Source organism: Canis lupus, chromosome 3, assembly GCF_048164855.1.
Source record: "Canis lupus baileyi chromosome 3, mCanLup2.hap1, whole genome shotgun sequence".
In the NCBI taxonomy this organism is placed as follows: Eukaryota; Metazoa; Chordata; class Mammalia; order Carnivora; family Canidae; genus Canis; species Canis lupus.
Window position 1 is genome coordinate 61191679 of NC_132840.1, and position 26196 is coordinate 61217874.

Genomic DNA, 26196 nt, shown 5'->3' on the forward strand with positions numbered 1-26196 from the left:
ACAGGATAGCAGGGCAATAATCCCTGGGCTAGCTACCAGCATTTCAGCATTTGCAGTAAGAGCATCACTCTATTCTAATCAATCAATTACAGGTACACGTTGGAACAATTCAAAGTTCAGGTTCCCTAACAACGACTTTTTTGTTTTGTTCTGTTTTGTTTGTGTTTTTTCACCATTCTCCTCTCCTTGAATATGGCATGTGAATGAAGGGGAAGCTGGTGGGTAGGAGCGGGAGGGAGCTGCTCTGTGCTGTCTGTCCTGGGGTCCCCTTGTCTCTGAGCCCCAGCTACAGGGAATGTGTTGCGCTCAGCCCATTGCACACAAGTTCGCATCTGTTGCTGTGGATTTGCACCTTGGCATCATGTGTCTCTGGTTCTCAGGGTCCTGCCCTCCCATCCCAGGGAGCCGAGCTGAGCGGGTTCTCGTGTCCACAGCTCAGAAATGAGCTATGGCTGTGCGACGCGGAACCTCATCAAACGTACAATGCGTCGGCTCCATCTCACCAGCAGCACCAACTCAAGCTAGTTTTCTGGATATCCTCTTCCATGAGTGCTTCACTATTGCTTCTGAGAACACACGGGGGCCCTCAAAAGGCTGACACACTCCAACGCTAAGTACCAAGTTCTCAGATCCCTCCTTCCCTATGCTGGTGGCTTATAAGCTGATGCACTCCCTAACCTGGTCTTTCTCACTCCTGCCCTCACCCCATCCCTTTCTCCCCCTCTCCCTGACTTGGACTTTCTGTCACCTCCTCTGGCTGTCTTCTAGGGGCTCCCCATCCATCTGTGCCTCCTCCTCTCTGGCTGGGGCCCTACTGTGCACGAGGTATGGTGGACAAACAAGCGTGCCCACTGAGGGAGACAGCCTGGGAGGTATTTCAACATAAAACATCATTATCATCCTCGCCACAACTTCATAAGGTGTGTATTTTAATTGTCAGCGGACAGAGGAAGAACGTGAGACACAATATGATGAAGGGCCTCCCCACATAGGCAGAGCAGAAGTGTCAGAAATAAAGGCAGGTGTGGTAGGTTTCAAGAGTGATTTATTCCCACCACCTCCGGTGGCGTCCAGGGGGCCACAGAGGGATGGCACAGCTCTCGGAGTCCCTCTAGCTCCACAGGTCTCCACACACACAGGGGGACATGGCAGCTCCCACGGGCCCTGCTCACAGCATGTGGCCTATCCTTTCACGGCTATGTGCTGCCCACACACGATGGGGATGCTCCATGTCCTCGTGGCCCTAGCATTTTAGTGAACACCTGCTCTCTCTCTGGACTACTACTTTCTGGTTTGGAAGTACCTGTTTCTTATCTCTTATCTCTTTTTCTGGGTAACTTACCACACATTCCATGTGGTTTAGCTCCTCAACCTGAAAGTTCAATAAAATCTCATCCAAAATGCTTTTGAGTGTGTTCATGTGGACTAGTCAATATAATCCATGTTGATTTCAGCCACAGCCCACCAAAATATTATTTCATTTTAGTAAGTTGACTATATTTTGACCAAAAAAGGCCTTTAAAATAATTATGATCATGGTATAAAGTATTTAATATTTAGGCAATCAGCCGTTTACCAACAAGAGTAGAAATACTACCAGAAGTCATATTATTTAATCACTTTATATGCTTTATGTTTCCTAAATAAGTGTGAGATTTAACAGTATCTGGGCTTGTCTGTACTCTAAGAAAGCTTTCACTTAGCAATTGGCATACTAAGAAATGTTTTTCCATGTGATGCTTCTTAAGGTCTACTTTGCATATTGCTTAAAAATAATTGGTTATATTGTTATTGTCACTTTAGTAGGTAGCATTACATCTCAATTCTGACAATATTAATCAGAGACAGAAAAACTGAAAAAACTCACCCACTGAATCAAAAATAATGTAGATGCATGAGCTGCATAATTCAGGTTCCACTATCCAGACAGACAGAGTAAGTAGTCTGCCTTAGTATCTTCCTATCTTTAATTACCTTAGTACAACGTGTAGGCGATAGTATTTACTCAGGAAATATCTATGGCATTGGGATAAGCCTATTTGTCACCTCACTCTTCTAAAATTATCAGGTTGGTACCCTGAATTCTTGAACAGATATGCTAATTCTAGACTAAAGGCCACTTACAAACTCTGTTGGCAATTCTCTTTATGAGTGCTCTGTCTAGGTTATCCAACACACGGATGGTAGTAGAGCAGCTGTAATCTGAAGAATTAATCTTCATATAATACCTATATATTACCATGTCCATGAATGAATTATTAATAGCAAGGATACAGAGAAAAAGGCTGAAAATATGATTTAATGGCATTTATGCATAGTATAAATGCACATTTCTGAGCAGAGCAATGAACCTCTAAAAATTTATACATTTTGTACATGCTTTGAAGTATATGTCACACTCTGAATTAAAAGATAATGGTGCTGACAGTAGCAGTGTCTATGCATATGAATGTGGCTGAAAAGCCCCGATGAGTTACTCTTCATTTTCCCCACTAATTCTACAGTAACTGGGATTAAATGAAGTGAAAAGAGGATTGGTACAGTGTGTCCTCTACCAAATTTCCAAAGACTGAGATTCATTACATCTTTGATCTTTGAACACTGTAACCTTTTGCTGTTAACAAGGGAATAAATAATATATGTGCTTATCAACAGTAAATAACTAATGCTTAGGCCAAAAAAAGAAAAAACAACAAACCCTCAAGTTATATCAACCATCACCAGACTTGAACCATAGGTCAGAAATTCAAGTATTTTAAAATCACACATGATAGGGGAACCTGGTAGCTCAGTGACTGAACGTCTGCCCTCCACTCAGGGTGTGATCCCAGGGTCCTGGGATTGAGTCCTACATCAGGTTCCCTGCAGGGAGCCTGCTTCTCCCTCTGCCTGTATCTCTGCCTCTCTCTCTGTGTCTCTCATGAATAAATAAATAAAATCTTTAAAAATATATAAAATAAAATCACACATGGCAAAATAATAATAAAATTACAGTGACATTCAGTAATTCAATTATTATGTATGATCCATCTAATTCATTCATTCATTGAACAAATATCTATAAACATCTGCTTTATTCAGGGCCTATATTAGATGTCAGGAATATATATTGAACTAAGTACAGTGCTTATCCTCAAGAAGCTTACACACTCATGTGTTTCCAAAACTGAAGCAATTTCTACACCACCAAGGGCCAGTGGTGACCCTAAATTGTTTGTCTTCCATGAGGAGGGAGGGAGGTGGAGAGAGGGGGAGGAAAGGAGACGCAGGGAGAGGAGTGCATCTGAATAAAGCCATTTAAACAAAACAGAAACAAGCCTTTAGCAAGGGAAGGACACTATTTTGGTAGTTCAAAACTTATGCAATCAAATTAATCAGCAAAAATGTACAGTATTTGCTGCTTCACAGAGTTTAAAGAATAACTTCATCTCATAATATTTTATTGTTTAATTAGGAAACCAAGAATTATTTGAGGCATATATTCAATTTAACTGTTAAATGGGTGGTAAAAGCAGAAATTCTACAACAAATAACAAAGAGTGATCACTGGAGTTCTTTTTTCATAATAAGGACAACACTATGACTAATATTTCTGTCAATGAAAGCAATAATGCCAAGGATCATAGGAGAATGAAGAACCAGGGCAGCAAATCTTAAATGTATTAAAACCAATTACACTCTAAACTAAGATCAATGAATGACAAACTGTGGAGTTGAACTTTTTAATTTGTGAGTTTTTTTTTTCTTTAGAGAGAATAAGAAAAGCACGGACATGAAATGCCTTACTCTCCTATCAGGATCACTCACCAGGAGGGTAACAACCAGCAGGAAGTTAGTTACTGAGCACTGGTTTACGTCACTGCATTCATTGACAAACTGTTCTGGAGCCTCCCCTGAGTGCCTGCGACATCACAAGGTGGGTGTAAGGCACGCACGTGAAGGAGCAACAGGAGAGCTACAGGATGGGTGTCAGACAAGCCGGTCGTTACTTCTAACTAATCACCCACCTCCTTCCCTTTTATAACCCTTTTAATTATTGTTTAGAAATATGGAAGTTTTTGAACACAGGTAGACAGGAAGTGAATGCCAGGAAGCTGGGCACATCAGAGGCACCCAAATCCCCAAATCTTACGATGCAGAGAGAACATGTGCAGGACGGGAGCATTAACAAAGAATGATCTGACTCTGCACTTTTTAGGACTCTGACCTTTAGGACTAGTTATGTAGCCAAACTGTCTAAGACAAGTTTCCCAAAAGAAAGTTTTTCTCAAACTTCCCTACCAAGAACAGTGGAAGTGAGAGGAGAATAGATGTCCAGGCAGCTTGGCCTTCTCAAAATCTCCTGGAGATCTCACTTAAAATTTAAATTTGATTCCATAATATATCAAGTATGTCTTAATATTAAAGTCATGGCTTCGGGCAGCCTGGATGGCTCAGCGGTTTAGCGCCGCCTTCAGTCCAGGGTCTGATTCCAGAGACCCGGGATCAAGTCCCACATCGGGCTCCCTGCATGGAGCCTGCTTCTCCCTCTGCCTGTGTCTCTGTCTCTCTCTCTCTTTCTGTGTCTCTCGTGAATAATAAAATCTTTAAAAAAAACAATAAAGTCATGGCTTCAATATCTTCCGGAAAGGAAATAGGCATTGTGACATCATTTTGGTTAATACGCAAGATATACTTTGCACTGAGTTAAAAGGGTCTGGACACTGGCTGAACTGAAGAGATCTGATGTTTACTGCACATTACTTTCAGCACCTCGATGATATCTAGTCGCCTTATTGGCATCACAATATTTCATGAACGTACTTGGACCTGTGTTAAAGCCTCTGAGATGCCCCTCCACCATGATTCTTGCTTACCTCTCATGTGGTATCGTACACACTGAATAAGGGTTTCCTGTATGACCAACACATGCTGAGGAAGTGACATGTGATTTCTGAGAATATGCCATAAGAGACACTGAAGCTTCCATGCTGGCCTCCTGGATTGCTCTGGGTGAAGCCAACTGCCATGTCAAGAGTTCACTTACACATCCCCATGGAGAAGCTCATGTGGGGAAAAACTGAGGTTTCCATTCACTAACCAGCACCAATTTGCCAGTCACATGAGTCAGTCCATGAGAGAACAGCCTCGGGTTCTTTAGACGACTACGCCCTGAGTAATGTCTTAACTGTAATCTCATAAAAGAATCGGAGTTAGAAATGCCCAGCTAAGCCATTCCAAAAACCATTATTTTATGAGAATGAGAGAGAGCAAACACACATGTGTGAGCAAGGGGAGGTGAGGAGAGAGAGAATCCCAAGCAGGCTCCATGCTCAGTGCGAAGCCCAATGTGGGACTTGATCTCACCACCCTGAGATCATGACCTGAGCCAAAATCAAGAGCTGGACGCCTAACCCACTGAGGCACCCAAGTGTCCCCAAGCCATTCCAAAATCTTGACTTACAAAAACTCCAGGAGATAATACATATTTTTTATTTTTTTAAGCCACCAAGTTTTGGGATATTTTGTTATGTACAACAGATAAATACATAAGCGGATACAGATGGCAAATTATTTTATTTCTTCATGACACTATGTAAAGGCATTACCTGAAAAGAAGTGTATACAGCCCCACAATAAGCTGGTAGGGTTCTATTTTCAAGCTACTCTTGACAGAAAGTTCACTGAATTAATCTTCTTGGAAAGAGGTGATGTTGCTCCTTTTATGTGACACATCAAAATAGTCTCTGAATCACTATTCAGTTTGTTTTTTAATGTCGTGGAAAAATAAATCAAAAGACATTTTTCTTTCACTACAAAACCTGTAATTTCTGTCAAATCCAAATGAAGAGCCACAAAGAACACGTTGTCCATATGATCAACTTTCTTCATCCAACTATAAAATTTAATATCACTTTTATTATACCAATGTTGATAGAAATGGTAAGAAAAAAACACAACTGAAAAAACACAATGGTTCAGTTCTGCAGTTGCAGCTGTTGATAATAATATTCAGCTACAAAAATATGCAAAATAAACCAAATTTATGAGAACAATAAGATCAGTCATTGATTTAGATCTTTGTCTTTTGCTTTGATATTCCATATTTTCCCTTCTAAAAAAAAAAGCCACCACTGAAACCCCAGTCTGAGCACTTTAATAACATTTCTCACCTGAAATATATATTCATAGAATAAGCTTTTGAATTCATCTTGCAATTCACCATAAATTTGTCTAAAATCATAGCTATTTGAAGCACTTGATTTTCTAAAATAATATTTTTTAATGATCACATTGAAAACACAAAGACAACCACAGGACAAAGTCAGTAAGGCAGTCAATTCTAAATAAATATAACAATGACCTTTACAAAGCTTACTGAGTTCCTAAAATTTTGTTTTTCACAGAAATGTCAATTATTACTAAACTTTGTCCCAGTTGCTTGCCGATCAGGCAATATAAAATTTAATGTATCTTTACTGATGACATCTATATAAACAAAATCCATTAAAGTGTTAATTTTAATAGGTGTAAACTTATATCAATATGTGGCCAAGAACTCAAACTCTCAAATAGTTGTTTAGAGATACATTCTCTGATGGTGTCAGAGAAAGACGTGTTTCTGAGTGGTTACCTCATTTTGACCCAGAAAAATTTCAGTCCTATCCATGGCAAGCTTTCACAAAATTTCTCTGTTATGTAAATCCCACTTTCAAAGATCTTCCTTTAATTAGTCTTGAAGGAAATTCCAAGAAAAATAATATTTTCTGGGTCTGGTTGTATTTTTTTAGCATATAGATTCTAGTTATGATTTTTTTTTCATTTTAGTTACCAAAAACACTAGTGACTATTGTTCAAAATTTGTGTGCTTAAATTTTTGGTTCATTTACTTTAAAGATCTCCAGTTCAAAACTAATGTTTAGGCTTACTGGTATCAACCACAGCTAATTAAAACATAAAAGTTTCTTAAGAACATCCTACCATTTTCTCTTTATCTATATTCTAGTTGTGACCAATTGCAAACATCTTCAGTGTCCTCTTCTTGTTAATATACATGACCCTCTATATTTCCCATTGATATAAATTGCCCATATAATGTGTTGGTTTCATTATATATTTGCTTCATATTTATAATCTAGTAGAAAATGAAATCCATTAAATTTTTAAGACAAAGAATTTTTAAAAATATCTTGGTATTTTGGCCATTTGTTAACTACTGGGAAAAGTGGAACAAATAGATGATGGTTTTCGTACAAAATATTTGATGTAGCCAAAGGTGGGGAACAGCTGGAATGATGTGTGGGAGCAATATTTTTAACAGAAAGTTTGAAGAATTTGAATACCTGGTTTATAAGATCAGTAACATAATTGAAAAGCTGTCTGTGAAGGTTTCTGAGCACATTTTAAGAAATGGAGCATTTCATAATGAACAGAAGTCCCATTATCTTTTATTTTCCCAAGCCCTGGCTGCTTTCATTCTATAGCTTGTGTTAATACCACTAGATTACCTGATAACACAAAACTATCATCTTTTCCAATCACTACACAGAAAATTTGTCTATTCTCTAGGTTTTTAAACAAAATAAAATAAATAAAATAAAATAAAACAAGACATCATCCCAACAGAGAAAAACTGGATTATGTTTGTGGGACCCAGGAAATTTAACAAAAATCTCCTACCCCTGGACAAGCAGAGCAGGACTGATTCCATTTTGTGCTACACCCGCCACCTCCCCTATGACCCCCCACATGACCTGCTTATTGCTTAAGGCGCTGCCCCCCTCCAGTCAAGCCGCTGGGCACACCCTAATCGGAAATCGGCTCATAACAATGTAACCCTGCCTTGTGCCCGCCAAAACTGCGCGCCAATTCTGACCAAAGTAATAGGCCAGCTCAAGTGGATACTATAGGGTAAGGTGTAATTCAATCGGCCACCTGCGTGTGGACCGATGACTGTGCAACTTTCTGCGTATCCCATGGGCCTCTGGCCCCTATAAAGCTGCTATGCCTCTTAGTCTCGGGGTCCAAGTCCCTGCTCCGCTGTGTCAGGTGCACTTGGACCCAAGCTCGAGCTTGTAAATAAACCCTCGTGTGTTTGCGTCGGTGTCGGCTCCTTGGTGGTTTCTCGGATTCGCTATCTTGGGCACAACAATGTTTATTTAATTAGAGCACACACATGACAAAATCTTGGAAGACTGCTTGGTGGGATGAGCCCTGGGCATTGTGTGTAAATGATGAATCACCAAATTTTACTCCTGAAACCAATCTTACACTGTATGTTAACTAGAATTTAAATAAAAACTTGAAACAAAGAAACAAAAACATATGCTCAAACTTCTAATAAAGTGCTGACAGTGCAGGAAGACGTGTCATATCATTCTGAGCTTCAGACTGCCCACCTTTCAGCATGTTGGTCCATCTCACTTGGAGAAGAATGAGCATAAAGTAATCTGTCCTCTGGGTAGTGCTGTTACATAAAATACAGGACAGTTAAATTTTATCTTCAGATAAGCAATAACCAATTAGTTTAAGTATGTCCCAAATATTGCATGGGACATATTTACACTAAAAATTACTCATTGTTTATGTGAAATTTAAATTAGTCTGTGTCATGGTTGATTTTATGTGTCAACTTGACCAGGCCCATTTTAAGTATGTCCCTGAGGGTGTTTTTGGATGAGATTACAATTGAATCTGTTGCTTGAGCAAAGCAGATTTTCTTCCCTAACATGGGAGGCCCTCATCCAATCAGTAGAAGGCTTGCGTAGAACAAAAAGGCTGACATTCCAGTTGGTAAGGGGGAGCTTCTCCTGCCCAACTGTCTCCTGCTGAAGGCCTTGGCCTTTTCTTGCCTCAGACTCAAACTGAAACCCAAGACTCTTCCTGGACTTCAGGCCTTTGGATTCAGATGGGAATTAAACCACTGGCTCTCCTAGGTCTTAAAGCTTCCTGCCTGCAGATCTTCGGACTCAGACTGCATAATCATGTGAGCCAATTTCCTATAATAAATCTCTATATGTGTATAGATAATCTGTTGGTTCTATTTCTCTGCAGAACCCTAATATTGTCTGTATTTTTATTTGCTAAATTTTGCAGCCTTACCTCTGGGGTTTGCATGACTCAATTAACAATGACTATACTGAAACAATTTTATTTAATTTTATTATTTTTTTAAAGATTTTATTTATTTATTCATGAGAGACAAACAGGAGAGAGAGAGAGGCAGAGACATAGGCAGAGGGAGAAGCAGGCTCCATGCTGGGGGCCAACGTGGGACTCGATCCTGGGTCTCCAGGATCAGGCCCTGGGCAGAAGGTGGCGCTAAACCACTGAGCCATCTGGGCTGCCCCTGAAACAATTTTAAAATGTACTTTGTCTCATAATTTAATGTTTCCAATGTTGTGGTATTTTAATAATCAACATTGGAAGAAAGTTGTGTGACACCAGGGGTAAGTGTGAGTTGTGATCTGGCTGAGATGGACAGGTGTGAACCTAGCTGTGTGAATTTATTGTTGCACAGAGAATGTTCAATTATTTCCACTTGGAGTGTCACATAACTTAAATTAAGATCTTTAATTACAGTATAACATATTCAAATAAATTACTTTGTAATCTAGCACAGGAATAAAAGACAAGCTTATTAAAAGCAACAGAATATGCCAAATCTCTCAGAATTAGGAGAATCTGAAAACTAGAAGGAATAGATCTGAATAATTTATAGATCAAAGAAAAGATATATTATTCAATCACCAGACCTTTTTTTTATCAAAACTTTACAGATCATTTTCAAAGTAATTGTGTTTTCTGCCAGGTATATATAATTACAGTTATAATACAGACAACAAAACCCACAAATTTAATCAGGGAGCCTAATCTGGACACCCATGGAATCTAACCCACAGATACATGTTATCTCCCTTTGCATAATCTTTTCTAAAATTTTAAATTAATTGACAATATGCAGATAATTGACAGATTTCAACAGAATTCTAGATTCTTGGCCCTCATGTGTGATTAGGTCATTACAGATCACTTCTGCATGGGATTCTGGTCTGGCTTTTCTGTAACCCAGCCCTGAAAAGTCCTCTGGAGTTACAGACTGCCCGGGTCTCAGGGCATTTGGATTTGCAGTTCTTACTTTTATAGGGGAGAAAATGCTGTTAAGCCTTCAGAATTATTTAACGTGCTTCCAAAGTACACTATGAATTCTGACAGTCAAGATCCCACACTTGGGTTACAACAAGCCACTGGGTGACGGTGAGCTGATCTGCTGACCCCTGTTGATGTAAAGCTCCATGTGAAGAAAGCCTGACCTCAACTCTGAGATGATAGTGAAGAACACATCTGTGTTGGCATATACACTCCACAAGTGTGCCGTTGGTCTAAATACTATTCTTTGCACCGGGGAAGAGCAGCAGTGGATGCACAGAGCAGATGCCTGGACTCACAGGGCTCACAGCCGAGCTCACAGGCAACAAACAAATCTGTAAGCAAGACAGGTCAGGCGGTGGCAGCTATTGGGGTAAAGACCAAGGAGTAGAGAACACAGAGTGTGACCACGAAACTGTTTCACACTGCATGGCCAGGGAAGATCTCTCTGGGAAAATGATGCTTCAGCAGGATTGGATGATGGGAAGAGATCTGGGGGTATGAGTTGCAGGAAGAACAGAGTGGTGGTACCAGGGCCCTGAGCCCAGTACAATGAAGGGACAGGATGAGGAGTGGTGCAGGGGGTATGTGACAAGCAGAGAGAGGAAAGGTCTGAAAGGCAGGCTGGGGGCAGATTTATTTATGGCAAAGCTGCTCAAACATTTTGTTCTTAAACTCCATGCATCTGAAAAAATGAATTATATAATATATAATAAAATATGTGAATAATGTATTTCATATTATATATTAATAATATAGAAATCATAATAGATTAAAGTAATCTATGATACTGACATAATAATATATAACATCATACATACACATATATACACTATTACATATACATACGGTCCCCCTCCCCCAGCTTCCATCAATGACCATACCTTACACAGCCAGCGTATATTTCAAAACAAGGAAACTGTTACTGGTGAATACTGTTCACTCAGGTACAGATCTTATTCATATTCCACCAGTTTGCACTTTTTTGGTATATATCTCTATTAAGTTTCATCACATGTATAGATTTGCGTAACCACAAGCACCACCATTACACAACTGTCCCCATTGCCACAAAGATAGTTGCTTGTTTACCTCTTGATTACCATACTTTCTGCAACCTTAACTCCTGGCAGCCACTGATATGTTTTCTATAATTTTATCACCCTGAGAATATTATATAAATTTTCTATAAATTGGCTTTTTTATCTCACTCAGCATAATGTCCTTGAGATTCACCTAAACGGCTGCATGTTTCAAGTCACTGAGGAGTGACTCTGTATGGATGCACTAGTTTGTTTACCCATTTGCTCACTGAAGGACATTCGCGTTACCTTTACAACCCGAAAGATTACTAAAGACTCCAAACAGCCTTTGTTTATAAGTGTCATATATATGGAAGATGTGCCATGTTGGAAATTGAATTGGAAGCATTTAAAAAATACTCATTTATTAATTTACTTAAAACTAGCAATAACAAACCCATTATATGTTCATAGAAATAACCTATTTTTATGAGAAATAAATGCATTTTTTAAAAGAAAAGAAAGTCTGAAGAGTGGCACTGTTCTGCATTTTTGCAGATGTGTTTAATATCTGTCTTTACAGAAGATGGGTAGGTTCACGCACCTCCTTCCGCATTCATTGTGCTGTGACCTCACATGTCATGTGACCTCTGAGACCCTTCTCTAAACATTCATGAGAGAAAGAGGGAGAGAAAGTAATTAGCATCTTAACATGATGATGAAAAGCGTTTGGCCTTGCAGACTTCCTGAAAAGATCTCCGGGGCTCCCAGGATTTCCTGAACCGTGAAAGAACCATTGAGTGAGTGTCTTGGATGATAAAGAGATTGGATTTTAAGAGAAGGAAGTTCACTGTAGAATTTTAAGCAAAAAAGAGTGACATAATTTGATTTATACCTTCTTGAAAAATCACTCCTCTGGCTTTGACGAGCATAATGAATGTCTCGGGTGGCTGGTGATGACCAAGAATGGGGCAGGAGGCCCAAGTGACAGTGGAGGCATGGCCCAGGAGGCTACTGGAGCTTCCACCACAGGACACCGGGGTGGCTGGAACCAGAGGGCCAGCAGTGAACCCATGCTAAGCAAAATCTACAGGTCATGGTGAGGAAGCAGATGGGGAAACAAGGGCAGGAGAGGACACAGGGGCCTCCCTGCATTCTGCACCTGCACTAGTAAATGGATGTGTCTGGAGGAGCAGTACATTTTAGGGTGAATTGGGCAAAAGAGAAAAATATGCATTTAATGGGGCATATTCTTCCTTCCTCCATCCTTTCCTTCTCTGTTTTATTTCTTCTTCTTCCCAAGATGCTATTGTACGGATGGTGCATCTTATAATCAGTGACATCTTATATTTAAAGCACTATAGTTCTATATTCCACTATTGTCTAAACACAGATTAGAACTCAGTAGAGATTTTACAAGCAGTTCTATAACAACTTTTATAACTAAGAATGCACAAATGTTTAATGATTCCATTTGCCTCTCCCTGTTGTTAGAACCTTAGTTAGAAATAAACACAGCAAAAACAAAACAAAACAAAACAAAAAACAACAACACAAAAAAGAAATAAACACAGCAGAGTTCAGAGCAGAGGATATTAACGTGAGGCAAACATATCACTCAAACACTGTAATAATACTCACTTTTTTTCCCCAGATACTCATCTTGCTCAATGATTTTAGAGGATACACTATAAACAAAATTATTCTATTCAAGTGAAAACTGAGGCATATGTTTAGACTCAAATGTAAACAGAGATTCCTCAGTACCAGCAACAGATAATGAGAGTGTGCCCTCTGTGCCAAGTAATTTTCTTATAACAGATTCCAAGTCACGGGAGAAGCAGTGTTGAAATCCTTCAGGAATAAATGATAAATACAAGGTTAGAATTAGTGGTCTTTAGTTTATAATGCAGAACCCATATGTTGTTGATTCAGACAGAGAGAGAAGCTCCTCTTGTTTCTCAGCCCTTACAGTTCCTTTTCTGCCCTCATCTTTTCACTGTCACTAACACATACCATTGAAAAAGGAAAGGTCTTTTCCTCAGTTATCTTATAGTCACAGAGACTCCAAAGGCAAGCCACCTGCCCACAGATGACTCACTGCACACGGCTTCCTGTCTCCTCCTGAACAACTGTTCCATACAATCTTAGGGTCAGAGCACCCAAGGGCAACTTCTGAAACATTTTACCCCCAACACAAAGAAACCTGGCTTCCACTCAGGGTTTGGGTCATACATTAGTGCCGTGCCGCAGGCAGGCAGGTATTAATAGCCTCTGGAGAAAAAGACCTACACTGTTTTAATTTGGAGTAATGGGTAGAGAGACCTGGATAATGTACAACAAAGTTCCTTCCATTCGATGCTGAAAAACACACCATGCACCTGCTTGATGAAATCTTATCTGTCCATCTAAAGGAAACTGAAGCTTCACATTCTTTGTGAAGATGTCTCCATAGAATTAACCTTGTTTTTTTTCTGTGCTCTCATGGCATCATACTAATTACTGTCTCTTGACTGTACTGAGTATGGTGAGTAGAGCAAATTCCTCCCTGGCTGGCCCTGTGTCTATTATCTCTGTGCCACCTGTTGCCAACACAAGCTCTTGTGCATGATGGGTACTCAGGACATTTTCAACTAAAACACACACACACAGAGGAAATTTTGCAGAGCTTCAGTTACAGTTAAATATTACAAGTTTATCTGTTTATTCTGCCTTTACTGAATGTTCTTCAAAAGTAAGAATCACAGAAACTATGTCTACACATACCCCATGAGGTTCAATATCTCACTTATTTATTGACTGCTTCATAATTTGCTTCTAAGCCCTCAATTCATTTCTTCATCCTGAGAACCTTTGTTACATAGAACACCACAAAGGGAAAATGCATGGATATACAGAAGCACTACATAAAAGATTTCTGAAATATAAGGGACACCATGGTTTTTAAATACGACACTTGAAAATGAAAATGCTTGAGTCTGGATTCCTTGTTGGGATGCTACAACGTGGGAGAAGCTCTGCCTGAATAACAGACACCTCTTCTCTGGGAGAAGGAGAGCCCGACTTCTCCAACGAAGCAGGATATGTTGGGAAGGCCTCATAAGAAGCAGGGATGGGGAGCAGTGAGACCTCCCTGGACCAATAGCCAGGCAGGCGGGTCAGTCTCAAGAGGGTAAGTGGGGCTGGAAAGTACCACAGCATCCAGTGGCCTCTCTCAGCTGGGTACGCACTCTTCAAACTCACTGATCCCAGATTCTCCCCTCTGCATCCAGAAAAGTTGAATGGGTGCAACTGTCTATTGGTTCCTTCATATAAGTATGAGCATCAAAGGGGAATAAAAACTATAGAGAAAAAAAATCTGTCGGGAAGAGAAACAAAAGAATGATAAGATACCTCTGTCTTTAAGGAGGTCCAAGAGCTCGTCAGAAAGGAAAGAACAAATCAGGCTATCTGAAAGCCCTAAACATACAAGTCCATAAATGGCAAACTGGTAAACTGAGAATCAAAGACTATCTTCAAACAAGAAATAGGAAATAGGCTGTGGAGTCATCAGAGAATATTTCATGAGACATGAGGTTTGGAAAAGGACCCTGCACAATAGGAACAGGTGAATAGATGACAAAAATTAGGGCTCATGTGGGGGTCATGAAATTAATTCACACTGGATTTGGAAGCACAGGAATTAGGAAAAAGAATCTAGAGAGCATTTTCTCTCCACCAAGGGGCACACAGAGCTTGGGCCCCTAGGAGGCAGGCATGACAACTGCCAAAGCCAGGATGATTAAAAGCAATACTGTAAAGCAATAAATAACAGGTGACTCCAATATTCTTGATTTTCTAGGTACAGAGGATGATGCCCTTTCTATACGGGTTTTATATTAAAAATCCCTAGTTTGCAGAAAGTAAAAATTCAACTGTAAGAATAAAATCATATCACACGGAACTTTAATCACATCGCTCAGACTTTAAAGATTACTAAGTCCTACTACAAGAATGACATCAATTTTCATCAACCCTCATGGTAAATGATCATCTCTACTTGATAGGTGAGGAAATGGGTGTTGGCAAGGTTAGGAAGTGTGTGATTGGCCAGCCAAGGAGAGCACTGAGACTTGAATTTGCAGTCTCTCCTAAGATGCAGACTTCTTTTTCTTTTTTAAGATTTTTATTTATTTATTCATGAGAGAGAGAGAGAGAGAGAGAGAGAGAGAGAGAGAGGTGGAGACACAGGCAGAGGGAGAAGCAGGCTCCACGCAGGGAGCCTGATGTGGGACTCCATCCCAGGTCTCCAGGATCAGGCCCTAGGCTGGAGGCGGTGCTAAACCACTGAGCCACCCGGGCTGCCTCAAGATGCAGACTTCTTGACTTTAAGAAAGACATGACCAAAGAATACTTTTCTAAATTTTTTTCAAAGAATACTTTAAATAAAAGCCTCCCTGATCCATGTGAGGGACCATCCATTTGTCATAGTAAAATGAACTTACCAGTCACATACCTATCATAATATAGCCAAGGAAGCAGAGATTGTAGATTCTCCTGGAGTTGCCCACTCTGTCTAGAGGCAGAGATTGAGGACTTGGTTGGCCTGCTTCAGACCCAGACAGCAGAGAACAGAGCATCTAACTCCTCACCCCCAAGTTAACTAAGATCCACAATGAAAAACTATCAATGTCCCTATCGATCAAGTCTCTAATATGGTTTTTAAACACTGATTGGGGCCACCTGGGTGGCTCAACAGTGGAGTGTCTGCCTTCAGCTTAGGTCATGATCTTGGGGTCCTGGAATTGAGTCCCGCATCGGGCTCCCCACAGGGAGCCTGCTTCTCCTTCTGCATATGTCTCTGCCTCTCTCTGTGTCTGTCATGAATAAATAAATAAAATCCTAAAAAAAAAAATAAATGAAACACTGACTGGAGTGTCATCTCTTCCTTCGAAGACAGCAGTGGAAGGCAGAAGGAAAAGAAGAAATTTTAATTATATTTCTTCTCTTTTTTCACTCAAAACACTTGCTTAGAACCATATTATGACATCAACAGGAATAAAAAGCTATGAATCTTAGAGAAATCGATTTGCCATTTTTAACATTTAGGTTTGTGGCTTCCACGTCTGCACAAAATTTCCCAGTGCAATTCTGCATCTCTGAGATCAATCTCTGTGCTTGGTCAATGGGAAGAACCCAGGTCCCGCTGAGCAAGGCACTGTGGGAAAATCTGCATTCACAGAAAAGAAAAAACATTCACAACACTATTTTTACGAAAGTTGTTTCTTAAGAAGCATTTGCCTGTGACGGAGAAAGACAGCAAAATGGAATAAATGACTCAGGTTTTCTGTTTTCGTCCCAGGTCTCAGGCTGGCCCAGCAGCTAAGAACGTGCTTCCCCTGACTCTGCTGAACCGATCTGGCTGCATTACCCATCTCCTGGGTCTTTCTCCGGAGCAGCTCTCTCGGGAGCTGTAGCCCTCACTCTGCCCAGGATGCGGTTTGTATGAGAACACATGTAGTACCGGGCCAGTAACTCCTCTCGCAGAAGCCCCTGAGGCAAACAAGGGTCAAAACTTAAATCCCAAACACTCCCTGGGATCTTAGGCCAAGCAGAACAGGGAGATTTACACAGATTTGCAGCCAATGTCTTAAGAGCATCACAAGTTAGGGTCTCTGACCATCTCCAGCCAAAACCACATTTGCTTATGTGCCTATGAGCAGTAGAAACAATTTTATAAGTACTTTTTAAATTGAACATATTTAAGTATGAAAATCATGGTGATCATTTATTTTTCCTTTCTTATAAAGAAATGCTTAGTACTGCAGAACCAACTCTGAAACAGCCTTTGATTCTACAGGACAGATATCATATGGTCCTCAGTTCATGTGTAAGGAGGAGAAGCTTGCTCCACTCAGTTCATTTTCAGGGCTCCCCGACCAGGCCCTCCAAGAAGGAACAAGCTCAGACTTACCCTTAGGTTAGGGGTCAGGTTTTATGCGCACAGAGCAGAGCTATCCCTGTTGATGTAACAAATAACGACGGCTATTATATAATTCACCTTGATTTTGACCTGTTCCAAGACCTACAGCTCCCTGCGACAAAGTTCTAAGGCTCCAGATCTACTGGAGCAGCAGACTGTGAGCAGGCACTCATAATTTCCATGATGGCAAGAATGAGATCTTTATTTCTCCTAACAGTGCACACAGGAGGTGCTCAAGGATTATGTGTCAACTAATAACCAGAAAATATTTTGAGGGACGCCTCAGTGGCATTAGCAGTTGAGCATCTGCCTTTGGCTCAGGGTGTGATCCCGGAGTCCCAGGATGGAGTCCCACATTGGGCTTCCTGCATGGAGCCTGCCTCTCTTTCTGCCTATGTCTCTGCCTCTTTCTCTCTGTGTCTCTCATGAATAATAAATAAAATCTTTAAAAAATATTTTGGCTATTAAAAACCACTCTTCCCATTGAACAAAGCAGCCCTCTCCATCCTACTCTGGGCCCTAGAAGTATGAGGTCGGGGTGGGGAGGCAGCTGATAAGCTCCTGTTTCCATCTACAGTCATGCTCTGCCATCTATGCCTGAAATCCCCATTACAACATCTATTTCCTGTTGCTGCATCACTAACTGCATCAGAGATAAAGTTTAAAAAGACAAAAAATAAATTAGAGAACAGGAGAAAGAGAGAAGGAGGAAAGGATTTGATTTTTGCAGTTGAAGCACATTGGATATGTAAGAAATATTCTCACCGTTTTCCTATCAGATTTGGTCTATAAAACATGCTCCACAGAATAGCCTATCATCTCTGTAATGAACACTTGCACATGCAATACCCATTACTGCTAACATTTGGAAAGGCCAAATATACAGCTTCCATCTTTAGAAGGGAGCATCCTACAAATTCTAATATCATATTTATCTCTTCATATCTTTCACACTGGAAATGAAATCCCTCTTACTGATACACCAGGAAATAAACACATAAGTTAGCTCTATTAATTCTGGAGCAGACTATTTCACAGCCCGTACTTTGAAATAATAATTCATTCAATATTCCCCTAGTGGCATAAAAGAATTAATACAATTTGCAGATCTGCCTACACATATTCTCAAGAGAATCACCTAGGCACTTGGAGAATGTGACATTAAATTCTGTTTCCTGTTATTACAGTTAAATTCCCTGAAAAGCTAATAATTTCAATCTAAAAATACAAATTGAAGTTTATAAAAGGAGCCACAGTTTGAAATTTCTCTAAGCACTTTTTCAGGAATTCAGATGTCTAATAATTGTCTTTTTCATATATATATATATATGAAAAAGACATTATATATATATATATATGCCAAAGGAAAAAAAGCTCTCTTATCTATAGTTATTGTAATATGGGTATTGTTCAAAATATCAGGAATATCAACAGCCTTGGAGAGCACTGCATTTACTGTGCAATTTAAAGTCAAATGTTAGTGACGAGTAAGATATGTGAATAGTGTATCTATTCAACTCTTGATTTCATCCTACAATGAGGGGAAGAAGAAGTAATGGACAAATGACAGTCACCAGGAGTCCCCAGGCTCCATTTTTTTTTCATTCAGCAAATATTTTTAGATTCTACTCTGCTTGTAGTGAGATAATTTGAATAGAAGATACACAGATCCTTTCATTCAATACTCATCATGCATGCAGACATTCAAAAAGCTTCTCTGGGAGGTCCAGGCTTCCAGCTGTGGGATGAGTACGTCACAAGGATAAAAGATACAGCACAGGAATCATGGTCAGTGTCAGTGTAATTGCGCTCCATGAGGACACATGGCAGAGACGCTTGTGGTGGGCACAGAATGACGTGTAGAGATGCTGAATCACTATATTGTACACCTGAAGCTACTCTAACATTGTGTACCAACTCCACTTTAGTTAAAAAAAGAGAGAAGCGGGTAAAATCCCCTTTCTTCCAACTATCTTATGTAGAGGTTTCTGGGATCACTAAGTTGTCTCATCCACACATGGCCAATATTTAACAACCTGGACAACAGTTCAGACCAGTGTCAGAAACTAGGCCCACTAGGCTCACCTGTATATGGGACGAGGACAGGATGTAAAGATGAGAGGAGGTGCTCATGGTACAATTATGTCCAGCGGTTTAAAGCTCCTTTTCCAACAGGTGTAAAACCCCAGTTGCTCTAAGGGGTGGCTGTGATGGGACTGGCTAAAAGGAGAGGAATTAGGTGATTAGGTCTTGAATAACCACAAGTTGACTTAAGTGAAGGCACTATTTATGTCCTCTTATCTTACCACTGCTTTTCCTACTAAAGAGTTTTGTTCCTCTCAGTATGTCAGACCCTACAATACTTCTGGAAAGCATCGCGCCTCTGCTCTTTGAAGGAAAAGGTAAATGAAGTCAGGACGTTTTCCCCAGACCTCAGCAAGAGAGGCACGCTGAAGGGAGCTGTTGTTCTTTGTGCAATGTTGATGTGATGAACTCACACAGTTCCAGAACGGTGGTGAGGACACCCGGCTGTGTACCTCCACCAGATACGCCATGTATATCAAGGCATTTATCAGGGTGCTAGTACAGCAAAGTGTTTGTGTCAGAGCAATTGCAAAGAAAACTGTATTGTATTCTTGCAAGAAACATAATCTGTTACTTCTACAGGCATTTCCAAACCTTTAAAATACAGCAGTCATATGGGAACATTTTTTTAAATTTTATTTATGATAGTCACAGAGAGAGAGAGAGAGAGGCAGAGACATAGGCAGAGGGAGAAGCAGGCTCCATGCACTGGGAGCCCAACGTGGGATTCGATCCCGGGTCTCCAGGATCGTGCCCTGGGCCAGGCGCTAAACTGCTGCGCCACCCAGGGATCCCCGGGAACATTTTCATACTAATGAGAAACTGAAAGGCTGCGTTCTTCTCCTCCTCTAGCTCTCCTGTGACAAGGATACAACATGTACCAGTCAGTGTTGCTGGGAGAAGAGCATGAAGCATCTGGAACAATGCATGGTACATACGAGGTAATTAGCAAATGGCTGGGATCCCATAGAAGTTAATGTTAGACTATAGAGAAACTGCTTTGACACTTTGGTAACAACATTAACACTGATGACTACAAGTAGAGTACTGAGTGTCCCTCCATTGCACTAAGTGCCTGAGGCTGATTTTTCTAAGAACAGCCTCGCCAACTCTCTGTGGATTACTGTCATTCTCCTTCTTTGACAAATGAAGAAACTGAAGCTTTGGACACCAAACAATCTCTCAAGAGACAAGCAACTGGCCTCTCACCTACCCCAGGTCAGACTCCCTTGTTCTTACTATAAAACTTAATCATAAATTTAGAAAGACCTGAAAGTCTACAGCAAGTTTCAGATACTTAACAGTGGATTCATCGCCTGAGAACTCCAATCTTGCACTCTGAAAGCCGGAACACCTTCTTCCTACATAAAAATCACATGTAGCCATAAGAAAAGAGAATCTGCCTGTTAAAATGCCACCACAAATCTACTTTGCATGAACATATTTTTATCATCATGGAGATTGGTCACCAGCTTAGACTTGAAAATAGGTGATTTGTTTGAACTTGTCACTATACAAAACCCAACTGGTGTCTACTACACAGCTGGCTTTGGGCAAGGCTTTTGTTTGCTGAGAGAAAAGCAAAGATTTAGACATGGTGGCTATTCCTGTTCAACTGTCTGCCTCTTTGCCAGGCTTGAGCTCTCTGAGATGCCAAGGAATCTGGACCTTCCAGAAGAGGTGGGGGTGGAGAGACGCCATGGTAGGGGAGGCTGTTCTCTTTAGTTTATACTTTTACCTTCTCCCAGAAGTATTTTCCAATTCCAAGCAGTCTAAAGAGCTGCAAAACATATATGTAAAGGGGAAAGTTTTTTTTCTATTTTTCTTCATTTTATCCACCAAATATGAAAAAGAAGGGAAAAGTAGGATGTGACACAGATAAGGGCAAGCCACACAAAAAAATTAGAAAATGTGTAGGAGATCTTTGTCTTAGTTTTGAGAAAGCAGGTGAAATCCCTCATATAAATTACGGAGTGATTTCTTAAAATAATATTCTTAATAAAAGCAGCTGAAGACACTGAAAATTAAGTAAAATAATAGCACCTAACTTCCATCGGGGGCTTCCTCTGAGCTATTTCTCCCAATAATGCCAGGAGATGGATGCATGAGCATGGATATGGCGCAGAACAAACCCAGAGGCGCTTGGCTGTACGGATGGGCACCATACCGCAAGGCTGCTCAGGCAATCCCTACCTGCATTCTTGGCCGAGCTGCTGAACGACAGCTTGCTTCTTAACCTACATAATCTTGAAAAACACGAATAAATAACCATACAGACAAAAAATATATATAACTATTGGTACCATCTGGGGAGAGAAAGTGAAATATGGATTTTATAAGGTCTCAAATTTTCCTTTTGAATGTTCTTTCCAAGTTCTGTCATAAAGAAACAAATTACCAAAAAGAAAAAAAAGGACAAAATAGGAAAATCATGTGGATGCTCAAGCTCAATCAACCTCTGTCAAATATTTAGAAAGCTGAAACAGCCCCATCCTTAGCCCACAGCAAGACTATAAATGGAGGTTGACACACAGTATGTCTAAATATTTAAGTTCTATATTAAGCAAATGCATTGTTTAATGAAACCTATCTTTCTAACTTGAAAACACAGCTTAAATTGCTTTATTGATATTTTGAAAATTTTATTGACTCATTAAATCTTCATAATTATTATAAAAACAAACTATTTATAAATCTAGTATCTTGTGTCCATCTAGCTGTCCAGGTACGTGTCCTGCCTCACATATGTCATACCCGCACTTGCATGTACATTTTTAAGAATGACATGAACTGTGTTAGTTTGCAAAATGCTAGTTAGTGTGTTTTGAATACCACACTAGACTGTTAATATCTTTCAAACCACAAGTTGGGAGCATGAAGGGAATCAAGAAAATGGATGCTCACAAGTAGAGAACAAACATTTTATCAATGCAAAAATCTACTGCATGCATCTTTCGATGGACACCGAGGCTCCTTCCACCATTTGGCTACTGTGGACATTGCTGCTATAAACACTAGGGTGCAGGTGTCTCGATTCTTCACTTTATCTGTATCTTTGGGGTAAATGGGATATTTACTCAGCCATTAGAAACAACGAATACCCACCATTTGCTTCAACGTGGATAGAACTGGAGGGTATTATGCTGAGTGAAGTAACTCAATCGGAGAAGGACAAACATTATATGGTCTCATTCATTTGGGGAATATAAAAAATAGTGAAAGGGATTAAAGGGGAAAGGAAAGAAGATGAGTAGGAAATGTCAGAGAGGGAGACAGAGCATGAGAGACTCCTAACTCTGGGAAATGAACAAGGGGTGATGGAAAGGGAGGTGGGGGGGTTAGGATGACTGGGTGATGGGCACTGAGGGGGGCACTTGACCAGATGAGCACTAGGTGATATGCTATATGTTGGCAAATCGAACTCCAATAAAAAAAATATACAAAAAAAAAAAAATCTACCGCATGTATGCTGCCTGAGCAGAAGGATTTGACAGGTGAATTAATCGTCTCCCTCTCTTAAGGACTTCCACCCCTTAAACCTCAGAAGCAGAGTCTCTCCACCACCTGTGGCCCTCACGTTGGTGACATTCAGATGCAGATGCCTTGCTGGGGACTCAGGACAAGAAATGCCCAGAAGCAGTCATAGGGCAGCACGGAGCAGAGCATCCTGAAGGATGGTGCTCCTGTTCTGCTTCTCATGCTTTTCTCCATGTATATGTGTGTTTGATAGCAGAACCCACTGACACACAGGTCCTAGGGTAGGGGTTTCTCTGGCCTGGATTGCAGGTTGTACGTACTATCATGATTTCTATGAAATGACCTTTTATTTTGAACTAACATACTGTCTAAAAGCAAAGTTCTGGAGCCACACGACAGGACTTCAAATCCTGTATAAGGTCTGTATAAGTATAAGGTCTCCACTTACTGGTCATATGACCACAAACAATTCAATGTATTCTGTGCCTTAGTCTCCTTGTTTGTAAAATGGCAATATGAATAGTGTCTACCTCCCAGAGCTGTTTGATGAAGAATAAATGAACAAATACATGGGAGGTGCTCATATGAGCATGGGCAGATTTTAATGGCTGTATAAATGTTACCTCTTTTACTTCATAAAATTTTAAGTCTGATCTGTAAATCTGATTAAGTCCTATTTGTAAGAATCCATTTGTATTTAAACCTTTCACCTAGGGGCACCTGGGTGGCTCAGTAGATTAAGTATCTGCCTTGGGGTCAGGTTATGATCTCAAGGTCCTGGGATGGAGCTGCATGTTGGGCTCCTGGCTCAACAGGGAGCCTACTTCTCTCTTTCTCTCCTTCTCTCTCTCTCAAATAAATAAAATCTTAAAAAAAAATAAAACCTTTCACCTGAACAGATTTCTCTCCCTTTCTCAATAAGCAAAATCTCCAAATAAAAATAGAAAATTGTGTCTCTATATGATAGAATCTATCCAATATAATGAAAATATTCCATTATTTACCACACATCTCCATAGAACTTCCCCAAAGAAGTACGCTTAGTCACTAAATGCTATGCATCATTGGAAACAGATGGTCATATTCAAAAGGAACATGTAAAACAGCTGTTTGTTACCTCAAACACTTATACCAGATGCAAATTTACATATATCTACAGGAACATTACACAGAGAAACTTATTTTTCACTAGTAAGGACTTCCTTCTTGTTTCTCGCCATATACATCAGTATCACAAAAGGTAAAATTTAATCACAGTAAGAGTTAATATGTAGGGCACCTGGGTGGCTCAGTGGTTGAGCATCTGCCTTTGGTTCAGGTCATGATCCTGGGGTCCTGGGATCAAGTCCCGCATCAGGTTCCCCATGGGGAGCCTGCTTCTCTTTCTGTCTATGTCTCTGCCTCTCTCTGTGTGTCTCTCATGAATAAATAAATAAATAAAATCTTTTTTTTTTTTTAAGGAGTTAACTTGTAATGAGATGTATGTATTATGTGCCTGTTTGTGTGTTAAGTAAGCACTTAATGTGTGTCACTCAGGTAAGCTATACAGCAAGCCCACAAGGGGACTCCATGGTGATCATCTTGTAAGACAGGGAAACTACAACAAGAAAGAAAAGCAGAACCTATGCTTATAAACTTTAGTTCTCATTATGACCCACTGTCCATTATAGTATGTTTGTTAGCAACTAGTTTTCTCAAGTTACCTGAGCTAACTACCAAATTACAGGCATTGAAAAAATGACTGCTGGATAAAGTTGCTCCACTTAAGACTAGGAGTTCAGAGTTAAGAACATGAGGAGAAGAAAACATCTACCATGTTTATATGGGTAAATGAAAGTATTTGGTCAGTTATTTCACTAACCCACATAAGACTATTCTTGTAAAAGAAACATGTTGTTTGCATCTCCAATTATTCAAACTGTCTTGTAAATGTTCTCATACTTTCCAAATGCTCATTCAGCTTTGCAGGCCATTTTCTGTATGTGCACTCAGCAATCGTCTAGAGAGAGGTGATGGCTCATAGAATTCAACTGCACAAGCACATTGCCTGCAAACAACCCTAATGTCACAAGGAAATAAAGCTGAAGGACAGTATGAGTGGATGAAGTACAGAGTTGTCACATAAAAGTATTCCTGGAAATTCTTGCTGTGTTTTGATGGAGAATTCAAACTTCTTTGAAGAAAAGTGAAATTTCTAAGTGTGTTACCTGTGACATGTTTGTGGTATCAGGAATTAGGGAAAAGAACTTAAATTTGAGACTGGACTACACCAAAGTCCAGAATGGTAAGTATGGTGGCCAGAAATTCCTGATAAGTGATGGTGGGAGGGAAAAAATATAATATTCATAACACGGGAACTTTAGAAGTATTATTCAGTCTCCATTTAAAAAATCAAACCAAGACCACAGGGTATTATAAATCACATATACATCAGAAATGTACATTTTTGTACTGAGGAGCAGAAAAATCCTTGTGAGCTGACTTGAGAGCATTCAGACAAAATGCCTTAGTAAACTGTGTAATCTCAAATTTCCATGCAGTCCAGTTGTAAACAAGATGAAGTAATTCCAATTTTTCAACACTTTGGCACTGTTTGTTCGCAAAGTTCTTCATGAACCCACTAATTGATAGCATATGCTTTAATTTTTCATCTCTGAGGAATGTTATCATACCACCAAGGAACACAGCCAGACTTATATATCATAGCACACGCTGTTTCTTTTTTTGTTTGAGGGACAAAATCACTATCTCCACATTAGCATATGTTCCAAACCAAGATAGCAGAGACCACTGTTTTTGTTTCTAAAAATAGGCATAATTTATATTAATGTAGAGCACATGCTAAAGAGGAGTCTGGGTGAAATGCTGGAATTGACACACAAAAGATAAAAATCCCACGTACTCAGCCATTCAGCTAATATTGATTGGCTATTCTTTGCAAGGCATTTTGTTGCATGCTGCAAGGTAAAACGAAGAGGGGTACTGGGGTGCCTAGCTGCCTCACTTGGTACAGCATGCAACTCTTGATCCTCGGGTCATGAGTTCAAGCCCCATGTGGGCTTACTAAAAGCCCCATGTAGATTACTAAAAAAAAAAAAAAAAAAAAAAGCCCAAAGACTATTAGTTCTAGGCCTTTCTCAAGTTTAAGGTAGAGATAATGGTAGAGATGAAACAACTCCTCCTCATTATAATTTGGGGTAGCCAGAATTCAAAGGTGACTCCTTAGGACCCATGCCTTAGTAAGACCCTCTCCCTTGAGTGGGGGCAGGGCCAGTAAAGATGAGGGGATATGACTCTCATGATAGGGCTACAAAATATGATAAAAGCTAAATAATTTTACAGATGTAATGAAGGTCCTTAACCAGTTGACTTTAGATTATCCCCAAAAAGATGAAATCAAGTGAGCCCTTTATTAAAAAAAGTTAAGAGATGAGAAGCAGCAGGGGCATTTCCTTATTGGTCTTGAAGAAGCAAACTGCTATTTTAAGGAGAAGGTCATATGGCTACAATGGAGGGTGGCCT

At 40.0% G+C, this 26196-nt stretch overlaps 1 protein-coding gene and 1 long non-coding RNA gene across 3 annotated transcripts in view; one reads left to right on the forward strand and one right to left on the reverse strand.

Moving 5' to 3' along the window:
• PDGFD (platelet derived growth factor D) overlaps positions 1-26196 on the reverse strand; it is a 229311-nt gene that overhangs the window by 150213 nt on the left and 52902 nt on the right. The window lies entirely within an intron of this gene.
• Positions 8753-25782, forward strand: LOC140630866 (uncharacterized). Its single transcript, XR_012028542.1, has 3 exons — positions 8753-8965; positions 16492-16628; positions 20050-25782. It is a non-coding gene; the product is annotated as an uncharacterized lncRNA (long non-coding RNA).